Below are 15211 nucleotides of genomic sequence, written 5' to 3' on the forward strand. Positions count from 1 at the left end.
GTATTTGATTAATTAGATCTCTTTCAACTATATTTTGTCCAACATATAAATCAACAATAATAGTTAAAGTGAGCATATAATGTAAATTAAAGTTTAAACATGGTAATAAAAAAATATAGTAAATAATGTAATTGTAATTGAAAGAGCGAGAATAGATGAAGTACATATTTAATACCCTTTACCATGTTTTCTCAAGCATATATATAATACAAGTAATAAATTATGCATGTATATTTATTGGTCAAATAAATAACAAAGTACCAAGCAAAGCTTAGTGGAGTTAGTGAGATCAAACTTGTGACCTCACTAACTACATTTGTTTGGGAGTAGGGGGATTCCCTTACCTCCCCCCTCCACTCTCAAACACTTGGTGAAATTAAATCAATTAGGCCAGTTAACTCTCGTGACTGACTAACAATTGATACTTTTGGCAACTTACCTCGTGTTTTCAAATAGAGCCAAAATATCATATTTCCCCTCCTTTTATTTCTAAGTTAAATTTTTTGATTTTTTGCACTATTCGCTCCTAATTCATTTTGACTAGTGTTAGTAATTTATATATAAGGAAAATATAGTCTTGTATTGTTGGAATCTTCTCAATAAATTTTAATTAATATACAATTGTCATAATTTTTTTTACTTATTGATTATTAGAGATATTGTTCGTTAAGTTTTGTATTGACATACGTGCCCAAAAAAATCATTTTACTAAAGAAAATTTGGAGGAAGTAACTATGAAGTGTTGTTTATTTTTATTTTTAAATTTATATATTAATAAGATTGGTGGAAGGAAAATATATAAGATGAATACATATGGATACGATGTTTACGAAACAAAGAAAATGTGGAGTATAATATTTTAAATTGCTCCCTCCACTTTAGAATAATTCAAAAAAATACTCCATAATAGTTAAGGACCTTAAAAATAATTATTTTAATGTATAGTGAAGTTTGCGACTATAATTTATGACGTAAACAAAAGAAATAAAATAAAAAAAAATTAAAAAAAACACATAAGAGTGAGAAAAGTTTGTGAGCTATAATGAGGTATTGTTTGGTTGATATGGTTATTTCCCATAGTCAATTGTATTTCATTGGATTTAAATTCTCACATTCAATTTCTTAGGAATTTGCAAATTATGGGAACTAGGTTAAACCCCCGTGCAATAGATGCACGATTGTTAAATAAATATAATGAAACCAAATTATAAAAATATAAGTGTTCGACGCACCAGTTATTCAAGTATGAAGTATATGACCACATATAATAGTTATAATTAGGGGTGAGCAAAGACCTAGGGTACCCGGTATTGGATCCGGAACTGGTTAGGATCCGCCAGGTCCGGACCCAGAACTGGTCTCACCGGTTTCGGGACCGGGTCCAAAATGTCGGACCCGGTTGTAACCGGTTTCGGTTCCAAATCCTAAAATTTTGGACCCGGTACCCAGTGGGTACCCGGTTAGATATGATAAATATATTTATCAGTTAGTGGCTCTACTTCCCTGCACGTTATCCATCTCTTCTCTGTGTGTGTTTGCAGAAATTACCAACAAACACCTTTCCCCCGTTTTCTCTCTCCTCCTTTTCAACATGCCATCTTCTTCTTCTTTCTTTTACCATGATAAATTTCATTCCTTTTCTATTAAATTTCCCAACTAAAAAAAAGAGGGGGAAATTAATCCTAAATCAAATCAAATTAAAACACAAAAAAAAATTAAAAAAAAAAAAAAAAAAAAAACCGAAGTACCTAGTTTAGTGAAATTCTTCCTTTACTCTTTCTCTCCATACTTAAATCTTTCATATTGAATAAAGTCTAAGATATGGAAGATCACAGCCCATCTTTCGTTCATCTCGTGCGGGTCTTTAGGTATTTTTCCCCATTTTCTCTGTTTTTTTTTTTTTGGGGGGGGGGAGGGGGGGAGGTTTATCATGCAATTTTTGTAGATCTATGCTTGTATATTCAAAGTTCAAGGAATTGTGCTTGTAGGGTGTTGTTCAAATCACCGAAATTGTGTTTCGATTGTGTTACATTATATGATTCTTATAAGATTAGCCGATGGAATTTCTGGGTTTTTGAATTAGATTTTGAAATTTTGTATGTTTTCAGAAATTAATTTTGTAGTTAAAGTTGTATTGCAATTTAGTTTTAACTTTGGGAAATAATTGAAATAAGAACTGGGTACCCGATCTTGGAACCGGTTCCCACCAGTTCCGCCACTACGGGACCCGGTTACAACCAGTTCCAGTTCTGGTTTTAAAATCTCGGACCCGATTATAACCATTAAAACTGACCGGGTACCCAGTTTTGCTCACCCCTAGTTATAATGAACAATATAATATTTTAAAATGTTTAGTTTAGATTTTATGTAAAGCAAATGTCATTATTTAGATACAATTCTTCATTATGGTAATAATATTATTTATTTATTTTTTAAAAGTAAATGCTCTTGGAGGGAAATTTTTTAATATGACGTTGTCAAGTGTCACTTTTATTCGCGTTTAGTAATATGTAATAGATGTTTTGTTTAGATTTTATGTAAAGCAAATGTCATTATTTAGATACAATCCTTCGTTATGGTAATAATATATATATATATTTTTTAAGTAAATACTCTTGGAGGGAAAATTTTTAATATGATGTTGTCAAGTGTCGCTTTTATTCGCCTTTAGTAATATGTGATAGATAGATAGATAGATTTTGAGTTACCAAGGGGGCCTTGGTAATTTAATGCCTACATTTTGTATGAATTGGAAATTCACATGAATTTGCAATTTCTATATTTTTCACTTTCTATAGCCAACTAAACAAACTCCCTATTTCTAAATTTCCATGATTTTTCAATTCCCCCATTTTTTTTTCTTCTGTTTAAACAAACAAGACCTGAATATGATAAATTCAATTTAATAATTACTACTAGTGTGAATGTATGATTTTATATATTTATTTATTTATTCATAATTAAAAGTACTGTAACATGATTATTTGATAAACAACTGAAAAAATGTGTTAATTACTCTAAAAAGGAAATATTATGTGGAATACTGGCTAGCAAGTAGCAAGCCTCCCAAAGTCGTAGATGTGTTGTACTAGGGTGAGGATTTCTTGGTCTCTACCTAGTTGCGTCCTCTTGGACTCTACCTACCGACACTTTTGGCGGTATTCGTTTGGTATTGTTTTTAATGTCGTTGGTATACCAACAACAACCAAGACAAGCCTAGTTGGTATTCTTCTTTGATACCAACGAACTCCTAATTGGTATTTCTTTTGATACTAACGAACCTTTATATAATACTATTTATATATTAATATCAATTAATGTTCACTCGTTTTTCGATTTATGACTTTTAACGATATAGTTATCACAACTCTATTATTTATATATCGAAATAAATTATCTTAACAGTTTAACAACCCACCATACTTCGCAATAATAATTCTTTAACTAGAGAGTTTTGACCAATACCTAAACTTAGTCGACAATGGAACCTCGGAGCTTCCAGCTTTACCAAGGTAGCTAACCCAACCCTGTCTTCCTTAGATCAAGCATAACACAGATCTAATTCGTTTCCTACCTTAGACCGTAATCTCTAATCAAACAATTTGTACTGTGTTTATGATGGAACTTCTTAAACAAAAGGATAACTCATTTGATATATAAGGTTCAAGGGAATAACGTTCCCTTCTTAAACAAAACTTTTATTTAATTTGAAAACATTACAACACTCATACATTACACAAACTAATTGAAAGCATAAACAGATATAAGCTGAACTAGAGCTTTCTCTACTTTAAGAGAGATGGAGAACTAATCTGTCTTTTAAGGTGAGTATTTTCCTCTAGAGCCTTCACGTCTTTGCCTAATGCCCTTTATATGGGGGAAGGCTCACAAAGGTCACCGACACTTTCTATGGCTTACAGAAAACCATGACTCAGCAAGTGAATATCGTTCATTGCCTTTCTAAAGATACCCTAAAACAAATAAAACGTGCTACAACAGTGAAAGTAGAATACATTATTGTTGGTGTAGGCTCAGGATTCCATTATCTCGTCCATTATCATATCTTGCAGACCACCTTCACTGTCCTTATTGTCTTCATAATGGACATACATTTGGTTGTCTTCTTCTATACTGAGATCCATCACACATTTGGCAACATAGGATTCATCCCATGTGACAAAGACCTCCAATAAGTGCTCTTTTCCCTCTAAGGATAAATATCTCCCAGCTTCAACTTGTTCAACATAATCATACACTGATTCACCAATGTAATACTCCTTCTTCAAGTAATTTCTTAACCATTCTGGTGCTACTATTGTAGTATTCCCCACATGTATTATGATCGGTGGTTCTTCCTTTATTCTATGAACTGGTTAAGATACTGAGCAATATAGAAAAATCCATAAGCTCTTGCCTCCGTAGGATCTTTTACTCGTCTCTGCTGGATACAGATTGGATTTTTGACTTTGTGATGAACATCTTCAAACATGATCAGGAAATGTGAAGAGCTAACTTTTCCTTCAACCATTTCGATGTTTGCCCTTTGCACTTGGACTTGTTCAACTCTTCCTTTGTATCGTGTTGCATCGTAAATTCTTCTAAATACATACCTCTGGAATTTTGTGAGTTTCTCAAAGAAAGTAGTATTATTATCAAGAAATGGTACAATGCTATGAACCATTCCATAATCTCAACCTCTGTAGTGCTCCGCCACATATGGTGTCATCCATTCCAGAGAATGTGGATGAATTAACACAATACCTACTCTGGAATTATTGTTGAACATTATTCTACTCCCCCATGAATCATAAACATCATACAACTTGTATAACCTTGATACAACTAAATTGTACCAGAATATAAAATCATTATCTTTTATTTTGTTTAGTATTATATCCTAAATATCAGGAATGAGTCGCAGGATAATGACCATTACTTCGTACATTAGGAACCTTCGAACTGCTACATGACAACTTTTAATCAAACCATCTCGAGATCTATTTTTTGATGAAATAATCATGGCCCCCATCGAGGCCCAAATGGAGGGTGAAACCCGCTCCATTGCTATATTAGTTTCCTCAATAAGAGTTTTTCTCTCTACCTCCATCTTTCTAGTTGATGGGCAGGAGGTTTTCCTGATGTCTTGTGCTTCTTCGTCATTGGCTAATTTTTTGGTCAAGCTATCTGCCAAAGAATTCTTCGATCCCTGTATATGTTCAACAGTAAAAGAGAATTGGTTAAGCCATAATTGCCAACGCAGGAGTCTCCCTTGCGCTTGCATATTAGACAAATTCTTTTTAACAAAACCAAGTATGCCTTTGCAATTTGTTCTTATTAAGATGTTTAGGGGCTAAGAAGATTAAGAACTTCTCGATCCCTCTAATGACTGCAAGAATTTCCTTTTGCATTGTAGGATAATTTAACTCAGCTTTATTAAAACTTCCATTGCAGAATCTTTCTCCTTCTTTGATTTTTAACACAGCACTCCAGTGCGCTCATTACTAGCATCTGTTTCAAGGATTAAATCATCTTCACTAGTAGGTAGTGTTAGTACAGACATAACTTTACACATAGCTTTTAAATCTTAAACAACTTTCGAATCACTTTCCTTCCAATTCCAAGTTATTTCTTTCTTGAGTTTATGTTGTAATGGTTTTCTTAACAAAGCAAGATTTTCTATGAAATCAAAAGCATAGGTTAAACATCCTAGAAATCTTTCCAATTGTTTTCTATCCTCAATTTTATATGGGAATTTTTCAAGCTTTTTCAGGATATGTTTTTGCAAGATTATTTGTCCTGCTTTAATTTCCAATCCATGAAACTCAATTTCTTGTCTAGCATAAACACATTTATCTTTTCCAAGGATTATACCATGCTCAACACTTTTTTTAGTTACAGCTTTAAGATCATTCTTATGTTGTTCTAAATCTTTTGAGAATATTAGAATATCATCTATGTAAACCAAACAACAATGATTAAGCTCGCTGAAAATATTATCCATTCTTCTTTGAAATATCTGTGGAGCATTTTTTTAATCCAAAAGGCATTACTAACCATTCATAATGCCCTTGAGGAGCACTAAATGCAGTTAATGGAATGCTTTCGTCTTCCATTTTAATTTGCGAGTAACCACTCTTACAATCCATCTTAGAAAACCATGTGGCTCTTTGTATTCCATTAAATAACACAGTTTTATTAGGAATGTAATATCCATCAAAAACAGTATTGTCATTTAGCTGTTTATAATTAATGATCATTCTAGCTTTACCTCTTTTTTCTTCTGCATGATTCCTTACCATGCATGCTGGACTATTATGAGGACTCTTGCTATTCCTGATTAATTTCTTATTCAACAATTCTTTTATTTGTTCATCAAATTCTAATATATCTTGATAGGTATAAACCATCTGTCTTACTCTAATAATCTTATTCGGATTTGTTAGAGTTATCTTAGCAAATGCTTTATCCTTTTCCCAATTTTCTAATGGATTTGTTGAATATAAGTTTTCACATATTTTTTCTTGTTGCTTATCTATCCGATCTATTAATGATGATTCACACCCTGAAATTCTAAGTGCAACCTCTCGTTCACTAGTGGAAAAAATGCTATTAGCAGCGCCCTATTAGTAATTGACGTTATATACGTTAGTTACTAAAACACTAATTGCAACTGACCAAAATAATGTCAGTTACAAATACTACATCATTAGCAACTGGTGTAGATATGAGCGTTGCTAATAATTAGTGTGCAAAAATTAAAATTTATATTAGCAACTGGCCTATTTAACGCCAGTTGCAAATATAATGCCATTTGTAACTGGCGTAGAAATGCCCGCTACTAACACTAGGTGAAATAAAAATTGACCAAAATAATTGTAATTGACCCTAAAAGTGCCCGCTACTAAAGATTTTTTAAGCTGTAGTTTTCGCACAGCCTCACTCCATTTTCTCTCCTCTCTCAGTCCTTTTCTTCGATATACCCGCCTCTCCTCCATTTTATCTCTCCTCTCTCCTCCATTTTTTCGTACAGCCTCGCTCAGCTCCACTTTCGCTCTCCTCCATTTCCCCACAACTTCACTCTCCTCCATTTTTGCACAGCTTCGCTCCCCTCACAAGAAAACCCTAGAACTGATTGGTAATTTCTTGATTTATTAATTATTGTTATTGTTAACATTAGATTTGTTCTTCGTGTTTTTTTTTTTTTTTTTGTTTTTCGCCCAACCCTAGAACTGATTTTCGCTCAACCTTTCCGGCGATGTTGGTGCGTGAGAACTGGTAAGGTGAGGTGGCCGCTGATGGTGTTGATGGTAAGAGCTGCTGGTGTCAAATTTTTAATAAAATTGACGTTTTTTGTTTGATTCAATTGAATTCGATTGTGTTAAGTTTGTTTCCCTTTTTTTTTAATAGAATTGTGTCGTTTCTCATGTTACTTCAATACGGGTGTAACGGTGATGGATCTACATCAATGGAGGGTGGGAAATTATCGAACTGAAAAGTAAAGAGAGATAATCGACTGAAGAAAACAACAGCAATTAAACAAATAATGTCATCAAAATTACATGAAATTGAGTTGATCGTACTAGCAAGCAATGATGAGATTGTAGAATTAATTTGTAATCAATGATTTTTGGAGAAATTTTACCTTAATCAGTTGTTTAGAGGAGTTTTTTCTAGAGAGAGAAAGGGAGGATAATGGATTGAGGAAGAAGAGCAAATAAGAGCAGAAATGCCAGAAATTTATAGTAGAGCTGACGAGCTGTAGTAGCTCTGTTTTCCCCAAGACAACAGGTTCTTTGCTCAATGATTAAAATCAATAAGCTTAAAATTGAGTAAGTGGTTTAATTGTGTGATTGAATAATTTTCAATAAGCTTAATTTTTCATCTGCAAATGTTTCATTGGATTCACTGGTTATTGGTGTTTTTATTTTTTTATTTTTTTTTAATTTTTTTTTTCTTTTTTTTTTTGTGGGAAAATGATTTAATTTTTGGTGGGTTTGTTGGGGTATTGAATTAATTTTTAGTAATGTTAGGTTGGTAAAAAAAATTGGGGTTTAATTTTTCAAAGGTATGGTCTATGAATTTGCATTGTGTGCATATAACTTGAAATGCTGATGTTTTGACCAAATGGGTTTGCCTTTAAGCTCATTATAAATCTTGGGTTTATTTCCTTTTTCTTAATTTTTTGTTCAATATTTGAGTAATGGATAAATGGTATATCTCATAGTTGTGTGCATACACTAATTTGAGATTTAAGCTATAATGTTCTGTCATTGGCGGGGATACTTTCGCTGTCGTGTAGGCGGTATGTTCTGTTACATTGGGTAGTGCTGAATGTGAGCTGACCTCCCTGGGCCATTTGCTAGTCACGAGCCGAATTGGGTTGTTATTGCTTAATGTGTGCTATGTCCATGGAGGCTATTTTGATCCAGATTTTGTGTTGTTTGTCAGAGTTAATTTTGGGTGGAATTGTACAGCCAGTTGAGGCCTATTTCAGAGTTGAGGCTTGGCAACGTTTTTCACGCTGCCAATATCATTTCCAGGTGGGTCTTTTCTTTGAAATCTTAATTCTTTTGAGTGATTGTGCTCCATGTCATTGATATACTGTTAACTTTGATATGTAATTTTTGATGATGAGAGGCTCACTTATACCTGTTTTATATGTTAAGTATTCGTTTTTAAGATTTTTTGCTTGATTACGGTCATTAGCCACTAAGCTAGAAGCTTCTGTTTTAATAGATGCACTGCAGTGTGTGTGTCATTCTTTGCTGGCTTTACAGCTTAGTGATTTATTCTAAAATACAATGTTTATGAATTTGGCTAGTGATGGATATGCTATGGCTTTCGCCCTAAAATACATTGTATTGCCAGCAGTGATTATGAGGGATTGTAAATATTTGGGACATTGCTACTAATCAGGTGGTATTAATAGTTCTAATAAGCTGTTTGTCCCATTAAGCTTGTTCTACATTCTAAGGCTACTGGTTTGGTTTTACTTTGACTTTTGTCAGTAATGCTAACTTCCCTGATAACGGGCTTGGAGTGTGGATTTTTCGCGTACTGAACCTTCACTGATGGTATCTGGTGGGGATGACTACAAGGTATATAAAGCTAACCTGTCTTTTGGACTACACTTTTGATGATACTGCATATGTATCTTACATACATAGGGCTTCCTTTTCACAAGAAATTGAATGAAAGATTTCTTACCAAAACCCTAGGATTGCAGATACCCTAACTTGAAGAGATCTGATCTACAAGAGGGGTTCGGAAAGGTTAACAAGCAGACTGATAACTCCATCATTGAGCAGGTAAATATCAGTTTGGTTCCTTTTTTTTTTTTTTTTTTTTCTTCTCCTGATAATTAAATGATTTTATTGGGTGTAGATGGAACGCATCTTTTTGGAATTACCAAACTTTGAGAAATTACATTTGTTGTTGAGAAATTGCTTTTTCTTTTGTGTTTAATTTCATCTTATCTAGTTAAGGTATATGTGGGTGTATGTATTGATGTTGTGTTGTTGGGTTTCATAGTAAAAATCATTGTATATTTCTCTCATTAAAAATCGAAAATCAAGTATCTAGGTTCTTTCTCTTTAGATTTTTGTGCGTTTATTTCTTGATTTTTAATTATGTTTAGATGAATATCTAATCTATTGCTGTTTATTGTAGTTTTTGGAGGAAAATGCATGGCTAATTTGGTTTATTTGAGTTGTTCGTGCTGCTGCTCTTTGCTGCTTATAAGTGTTGTTCCCGGGCGCTTTTGTTGTTGTGTTTCTGTAGAAGCCTTGTAATTTTTTTTATTTGTAATTAATGTATACTGCATAATTAACATAAAATTTGTCATAAAGAGTATATGATATAATTTGTATATCAATTTCACAAAATTGCAATTTCTTTTTTTATTTAAAGAAATTAGGGAAATTCTACATGGTGACCCTAAGTTTCGACCTAATCTATACGGTGACATACTAAACTTTTCTATTCTACGCTATGACACTAAGTTTTCGCTTATTCTATGCAGTGACCAAGTTAAGGTTTTAAGCTTCCTTCTAATCTCGTTTTCTTACTCAACAGCGAACCCTCGATTTTGACGCTCTAATCATCTCTAAACCTTCCCTCCAGCTCCTCCAATCACAATTCTCGGCGCCGCCATCGCAACCTCCTTTTTACGAATTGAGTCTACAAAACCTTCATTCTCGAATTGAATAGCAGATAAACCCTAACTTATCTGCAATTGAAATCAAAGCGTGAAATTAAGCGCATTTGTCGATTTAAGCGTAAATTGAGGAGGAGAAACCCTAAATATTTGGGGATCAATTGAAGACAAAAGAGAGGAAGAGAATGAGATGAAATGGGAGTACGAGTACACAATTTCATCTTCATGGTTTGTATTGCCTTTTGACGACTGTCAAAGCCGCAATGTGTGTGAGTATCACGATGATACGCCCCGTGATCAGTTGATCGTTCTTGGACCTCACGGTAAATTTATGGAACGCAGGGCTGCTAATGCTATCACACACACCCCAAACTCCGTCACAGATATGTATCCCTTTGCGGCTGAAGCCCTTGCCCGCCAAGAGACTAACAGGCTCACCTCGCTTTCCTTGGACTCCCTCTTATTTCCTACTGATACGGCTTTTAATTACCTTGTTTCAGTCAAGGATAACAAACATATCTCACTGTCAGATCTTCTAGGCAAGAACGTCATCGAAGCTGCAATGGACTTTGTTTCGGGGTTTTCTGATGTCCTGCGGGAGAGTTACAATTCCGAGACTGGAACCGGACGCCTGTACCTGCAAAATAACGGAGACTCCTGAGAGCTCCGCCTCCAACGGTCAAGTTAGTACCTGATTAAGGAGTAATTAATACGGAAATTAAAGTAATAAGGTCTCTCTAGGTGAGAGTGCTTAGTGTTGGTAATCTGCTTTGTTAGCGAGATCAGCCGGTTATTACTGTGTGTAATTAATGTGTTTTTTTTTATCCCCCTCTTAATGAGGATTAAGGGAGGTATTTATAACCTTGGGAAACGTGCCCATCCTAGGTTTAAGGTAAACCTAGGGCTGATCGGGCCTCTAGACTGGATTGGGCCTTGATGGCCGGTTTTCCCATTTGGCATGGGTGGACACGTGGCGTGCCTTGATTGGTCCGTAGAGGACGTATCTGTGATTGACACGTGGCAAGCTCCTATTGGCCTACGTGAAAGACACGTGGCGGAACCTGGTTGGTCCACTTGTCAGACGGTGATTGGTGGATGAAAATCCCCTAATCATTTGCCCCTCACAGGTGGCACGTGACTGGTCACGTGTCGCCTGTGACAGGTGTCGCACGGTGACAGGCGACAACCTGCTACAGGTGTCACCTTGCGAACGGCCGAGAGATTTTCCCGCCCAAATTTTTGAATTTGTAAGCGACCCTTCGCCTTCTCACTTTGCCTATATAAGGAAGTGCTGACTTCGGTCATTTTCACATTTGAGAACTTTGCGAGAACATTCGGACCCCTGAACTTGCTCTGACATTTCGGACCTTTTCTGCCTACCGCCTGTTCTGACAAGCCGACTGCACCGGATTTCCAGAACTTCATCAACCGTCACTCGTTCAGGTAACTCAGTTCTCTTACTCTTAATTTTCTTTTTATTTTTTGAAATGGCACCACGGAAGCACACGACACGACCTAAGTTAGTGATCAGCCGGTCACCGGGGACGGCTGAATCTAGGACTAGGAGTGCCGCCTGCCCTTTTCTGGACCCATCTTTGCCCTTTATACAAAGTCCGACTGTATCTGTGTCTATGCAGAACGTGATGGCCAGAACGAAACAGACTGCTATGATATCAAACTCAGACGGCTCCTCCCAAAGGGTGCTCCTTAGTGAAACATCTGACCAGGCGCCAGATGTAGAATTGAAACGAGGCGACTGCCAAGCCGACAGTTCTGAAAGAGGGGCCAAGGTGGTCCCTTCACATCTTACCGTTGACATGTCTAATTTTCCTCCTGCCCCTTCTAAGGGAGAGGAGGCGGGCCCCTCTGGGAGTGGGGAGGAGTCGTCCTCTTCGGACTCATCAGAGGATGAGTCCGAGTCCAGCTCTTCTGGCCACAGTTCTCCAGGCTCAGAAGAAAAACATAGCCGCCTACAAGAGGCGAGACTTTCTCACGCAGTTGAGAAGGGGGACAATTGGGCGGAGCCGTCCGCCTCTTACAGAGAGGAAAACGCCCCCTACTACTGCAAGGTACCCCGGGGCCGGATCGCAACCATGCAAGACAACGTGGCGAGCTTTATTGCCAACCACAGAATGGGCCCGGAATTTTTACTGTTCGTGCCGGATCCAGAAGACACTGTCGTCTGGCCGGCTGGTACCAGCTATGATGACGGCTGCTTTGGCTGCTATGTGGCGGCCATCAAAGCTGGACTGCGCTTCCCATTACATCCGGCTGTTCAGCGGATTTTAGATGGGTATGATTTGGGGTTATGGCAGTTAGCCCCCAACTCTTGGGTAAACGTACTCGGCTATGTGGCCGGGTGCGAAATGTACGGGGTGGAGCCAAGCTTTGAGGCTTTCGCCCACATGAACTATCTCAGCCGGACCCCTAAGTCGGGAGGTACCGGCTGGTATCAATTAACGAGCCATAGGGGTTACCTCATGACGAGAGGTAAAGCGAACAAATGGAAGGATTGGCGGAACACCTTCCTTATCATTGAGGGTTCAGACACGGAGCTGAACCAACGTTTTAACAAGTGGAATAGGGATCCGCCAGCATGCCGCCTGTTCCCCCAAAGGCTAAAAGAGAGATCCTAGACAAAGGACTCTTCAAAGTAGAGACTAGGGTGAACCCTACGTCAGGGGTACGAGAGCAAGTACCCCTAAACTGCGTCCCGAGCTTCAAGTGGCTCTATGACGAGTACTTTTTGGCCGCCTGTGGCCTCAGCAGTCGGTGCTCTAGAGGTAGCCGGCCTGACAAATACTCTGTTTTTTCACGCCTTGTTTACTTGGGATTTTTACTAACTTTGCTGTTTATTTCTTGCAGCTGACGCCATGAGTAAAATAACAGCATCCAAGACTGCGGCGGCCATGTTGCGGGCCTCGCTCATGCAACAGTCTTATGCCGACTCCCCCAACAAGGGGGCACCCTTGGTAAGCTTCGAAAACTCTTCCTCTTTTAGTTGTCTTATGCATATACTAACTCTTTTTGTTTTCAGTCTGGCACTCCAAGGGCTTCTTCCTCGCAACAGCCGGACCCCAAGGCCCGGAGGACGACTGTTGCAAGCTCTCCTGGGTCTTCCAGGAAAACTGTGGCGGCTGAGAAGCAGCCGGCCACTTCTTCAAAAACCCCGGCGGGGCCGCCTAGAAGTATGGACCCTCACTTGTAAAAACTCACTCTTGCTTCCTTCTTGACTAGGTCTAACTTGTTTTTCCTTTCGCTTAATGCAGCCGGCCCTCAGGGGCTTGACTTGGTTGAGGTAGCCAAGTCCATGGTTAAAGTAGTTCCTCCATCTGAAAGGGAGGCGGTCCGGGGTGCCGGCACCCTTGACCTTGATGGGATTTCAGGGATCCTTGCTGAGGTATACTTAGCATATTTTTGAGTTTTTGAGTTCCAGGACGCCTGTTATCTTTTTTGTTTGGAAGCTGACGCCTGTTTTTCTTTGTACTTAGGCCCTGCTCCGAGTCAACAGCCTTCGCAAGCCGATTGATCGGAAAAACAAAGAGGTAAAGGCCGCAAAAGCTATGGCCGCCTCCAGCTGTGATAAGGCAATGTTTCAAATTGCCCAAAATGAAGTACTGACCATTGATCTTCTTTATTATCAGGCGCAGGCTACCGCCGCTGTTCGGGCTCAGTTAGAGGCGGCCCAAAAGAAGGTTGACGAGCTGGAGGCGACCGTCACAAACCTTAAGGCCGAGCTGAAGCCTCTTCGCCAAAAAATGCACTCTTACGAAGCCATGGAGAAATCTTTGGCCAACGTAAAAGAACGCCTGGTGAACCAAGAGAAGAGTCTTACCCAAGAGCTCTCGGAAAAGGCCGAGCAAGAGAAGAAAGAGCTCGTCCGGGAGATGGTGGAAGACTCCGCTCAAATCCAGCGCATGACCTGGGAACGACTGTTCCCCAGTGCCGACTTTGCCTCCTGGGAAAGAACGTACCGCCAGTGTTCGGAAACATATAATCAACAGATCCTGGCGGCTGCTGAAGAAGAGGCATTGGAAGGTGCGTTGGAGGAGGAAGAGCCGGTTGTGGCGCTTGTGCCACTTGGGGGTAAGGCATCAAAAGAGGGTGCAGCTAAAGCCGAGTCCAGCAAGAAGAGTGCTGACCAGGCGGCAGCTGCTGATACTGAACTGCCCCCTTAAGCTTTAAGTATTTTTTCCCCGGTCTGCGTGCCGTTTGCTTTGTAATTACCCGGCCAGGGGGCCGGGGTTTTGAATATTCTGCTGGTCCTTAATGACCGGCTCATTTTTAATCAAATTTTTGTTTTGGTTCAAATTTGTCTAAGTATTCCATATCTAATATCCCTTTGTTCACTAGACCGACTGTTGTGTATGGCCGAACGTTAAGACAGGTACAAATAGTAAGTATGCCGCCTATGCCCCTGGACGACTGGTTGTCTGTTTCCAGGATAGACGATCAGTCGGCCACTTATTCAATCGGTATTCGAACTATTTATTCAATTGGTCTGACCAAGTAAATAGTATTACCTAGTCGTCAAGGAATTAAGTAGGATAACAAGCGGCGGGTGCCGGTTGTTTCCCTTTATTGCCAATGTTGGCTTTTGACTCGTAATTTGTTAACCTAGCAAGAGTAGTGGTTGAGAGCCCCTGTTTATTAAAAACAGGTGGACGACTCCAACCTTTTAGGTTCCATACCAAGTTTGAAGGAGTGACTATGAGTTAACGTTAGAGTTACTCAGTCGCCGCCACTTTTGTTTGAGAAGTAGAGGTACCAGGCGGCGTAGGCCGGCTAGACCCCTTGATTCGCCAATGTTTGTTGGCTATTAACTCAATAGGTACCCCCTGCATTTATCCCAAGTAATACAGGCGGTCATCTGACTCAGATGTCAACTGCTACCACTGGTTTGGTTAGTGATAGAGTTATCCTTGTCTCAAAAACGGCTACGTGGTTGCCCTTGGGGACAGTCGTATAGGTGCCGTGTAGTTAGTTTATAGAACAATGTTCCACCCAAAAGGGAGCTGCTCTCTGCGACGAATTTCATCCGGAGGGATGCCGTCG

The 15211-nt window shown here is 38.6% G+C and overlaps 1 long non-coding RNA gene across 8 annotated transcripts; it reads left to right on the forward strand.

Moving 5' to 3' along the window:
- The first annotated feature begins 1401 nt into the window (after positions 1-1401).
- On the forward strand, positions 1402-9874 carry LOC110731654. Of its 8 annotated transcripts, none has more exons than XR_002513333.1 (5): positions 1402-7135; positions 8449-8540; positions 8822-9098; positions 9227-9308; positions 9670-9874. It is a non-coding gene; the product is annotated as an uncharacterized LOC110731654 (long non-coding RNA). The 8 variants fall into 8 exon arrangements; XR_002513338.1 differs by having other exon boundaries at positions 1403-1868; XR_002513337.1 differs by lacking the exon at positions 1402-7135 and having other exon boundaries at positions 7142-8540; positions 8822-8916; positions 9009-9098.
- The last annotated feature ends 5337 nt before the right edge of the window (positions 9875-15211 follow it).

This window comes from Chenopodium quinoa, unplaced genomic scaffold, assembly GCF_001683475.1.
Source record: "Chenopodium quinoa cultivar QQ74 unplaced genomic scaffold, ASM168347v1, whole genome shotgun sequence".
NCBI classification, from domain to species: domain Eukaryota; kingdom Viridiplantae; phylum Streptophyta; class Magnoliopsida; order Caryophyllales; family Amaranthaceae; genus Chenopodium; species Chenopodium quinoa.